Source organism: Dermacentor albipictus, chromosome 3 (assembly GCF_038994185.2).
Source record: "Dermacentor albipictus isolate Rhodes 1998 colony chromosome 3, USDA_Dalb.pri_finalv2, whole genome shotgun sequence".
NCBI lineage: Eukaryota > Metazoa > Arthropoda > Arachnida > Ixodida > Ixodidae > Dermacentor > Dermacentor albipictus.
The window spans coordinates 170,870,245-170,872,744 of NC_091823.1; the positions used below are offsets into that span (position 1 = coordinate 170,870,245).

The 2,500-nt window shown below is 51.8% G+C and overlaps 2 non-coding genes and 2 pseudogenes across 2 annotated transcripts; all 4 read right to left on the reverse strand.

Moving 5' to 3' along the window:
• Window position 1: 1 nt before the first annotated feature.
• LOC139058283 (5S ribosomal RNA) lies at window positions 2–119 on the reverse strand (annotated as a pseudogene).
• A 478-nt stretch (window positions 120–597) lies between these two features.
• LOC139058214 (5S ribosomal RNA) lies at window positions 598–716 on the reverse strand (annotated as a pseudogene).
• A 513-nt stretch (window positions 717–1,229) lies between these two features.
• On the reverse strand, window positions 1,230–1,348 carry LOC139058401 (5S ribosomal RNA). The gene has a single exon (XR_011513388.1). It is a non-coding gene; the product is annotated as a 5S ribosomal RNA (ribosomal RNA).
• A 532-nt stretch (window positions 1,349–1,880) lies between these two features.
• On the reverse strand, window positions 1,881–1,999 carry LOC139058079 (5S ribosomal RNA). Its single transcript, XR_011513243.1, has one exon. It is a non-coding gene; the product is annotated as a 5S ribosomal RNA (ribosomal RNA).
• Window positions 2,000–2,500: the final 501 nt, after the last annotated feature.

Here is a 2,500-nt window from a genome sequence, read left to right on the forward strand (position 1 = left end):
GTGCCATCAGCACTCGGTGTTCCCAGGTGGTCTCCCTCCCAAGTACTGACCGAGCCCAATGCTGCTTAGCTTCGGGGATCGGACGAGAACCGGCGTATTCAGATGGTATGGCCGATGGCAAGGATGCTGTGTTTCCGACTGCACCTGTATCGTGCTATGTGCATTCGCCCAGTGAATGTATTGCTCCATCACGTACGCGGCAGTCTTTCCGCGAACAATACACGCACACGTCGATTACTCCGTTTGTGGTTGTTCGCTGCATGCGTGCGTGCAAGTAAGTCATGCTCGCTCACAAAAACAAGAAAGAGGGGGAGCGCATTATGCGTGCGTTGCAGCCCACAATGTGCCACTTTATCGACGAGTTGTCATTGAGCTGTATGCGGGCGGGCGTGATAGCGAAGCGGTTAGAAGCTCGTGCGACTAAATTTTGCATGCAGCATTACGTCCGTCATTCCGCGCAGAATATCGCGTAGTGGCCTTCATATTGGTTTCACACTTCGGCGTCGGCTCTACCAGCAGGCTCCAGTTGAACGTAAGTAACAGTAAAAGCAGCTGCCCACACACACACACACACACAAAAAAAAAACGTCACAGAAAGACCAGCACCACTCGGTGTTCCCAGGTGGTCTCCCTCCCAAGTACTGACCGAGCCCAATGCTGCTTAGCTTCGGGGATCGGACGAGAACCGGCGTATTCAGCATGGTATGGCCGATGGCAAGGATGCTGTGTTTCCGACTGCACCTGTATCGTGCTATGTGCATTCGCCCAGTGAATGTATTGCTCCATCACGTACGCGGCAGTCTTTCCGCGAACAATACACGCACACGTCGATTACTCCGTTTGTGGTTGTTCGCTGCATGCGTGCGTGCAAGTAAGTCATGCTCGCTCACAAAAACAAGAAAGAGGGGGAGCGCATTATGCGTGCGTTGCAGCCCACAATGTGCCACTTTATCGACGAGTTGTCATTGAGCTGTATGCGGGCGGGCGTGATAGCGAAGCGGTTAGAAGCTCGTGCGACTAAATTTTGCATGCAGCATTACGTCCGTCATTCCGCGCAGAATATCGCGTAGTGGCCTGCATATTGGTTTCACACTTCGGCGTCGGCTCTACCAGCAGGCTCCAGTTGAACGTAAGTAACAGTAAAAGCAGCTGCCCACACACACACACACACACACACACAAAAAAAACGTCACAGAAACACGGAATAATAAAAAAAGCAAAAAGAAGGGTGCCATCAGCACTCGGTGTTCCCAGGTGGTCTCCCTCCCAAGTACTGACCGAGCCCAATGCTGCTTAGCTTCGGGGATCGGACGAGAACCGGCGTATTCAGCATGGTATGGCCGATGGCAAGGATGCTGTGTTTCCGACTGCACCTGTATCGTGCTATGTGCATTCGCCCAGTGAATGTATTGCTCCATCACGTACGCGGCAGTCTTTCCGCGAACAATACACGCACACGTCGATTACTCCATTTGTGGTTGTTCGCTGCATGCGTGCGTGCAAGTAAGTCCTGCTCGCTCACAAAAACAAGAAAGAGGGGGAGCGCATTATGCGTGCGTTGCAGCCCACAATGTGCCACTTTATCGACGAGTTGTCATTGAGCTGTATGCGGGCGGGCGTGATAGCGAAGCGGTTAGAAGCTCGTGCGACTAAATTTTGCATGCAGCATTACGTCCGTCATTCCGCGCAGAATATCGCGTAGTGGCCTGCATATTGGTTTCACACTTCGGCGTCGGCTCTACCAGCAGGCTCCAGTTGAACGTAAGTAACAGTAAAAGCAGCTGCGCGCACACACACACACACACACACACACACACACACACACACACAAAAAAAAACGTCACAGAAACACGGAATAATAAAAAAAGCAAAAAGAAGGGTGCCATCAGCACTCGGTGTTCACAGGTGGTCTCCCTCCCAAGTACTGACCGAGCCCAATGCTGCTTAGCTTCGGGGATCGGACGAGAACCGGCGTATTCAGCATGGTATGGCCGATGGCAAGGATGCTGTGTTTCCGACTGCACCTGTATCGTGCTATGTGCATTCGCCCAGTGAATGTATTGCTCCATCACGTACGCGGCAGTCTTTCCGCGAACAATACACGCACACGTCGATTACTCCGTTTGTGGTTGTTCGCTGCATGCGTGCGTGCAAGTAAGTCATGCTCGCTCACAAAAACAAGAAAGAGGGGGAGCGCATTATGCGTGCGTTGCAGCCCACAATGTGCCACTTTATCGACGAGTTGTCATTGAGCTGTATGCGGGCGGGCGTGATAGCGAAGCGGTTAGAAGCTCGTTCGACTAAATTTTGCATGCAGCATTACGTCCGTCATTCCGCGCAGAATATCGCGTAGTGGCCTTCATATTGGTTTCACACTTCGGCGTCGGCTCTACCAGCAGGCTCCAGTTGAACGTAAGTAACAGTAAAAGCAGCTGCCCACACACACACACACACACACAAAAAAAACGTCACAGAAACACGGAATAATAAAAAAAAGCAA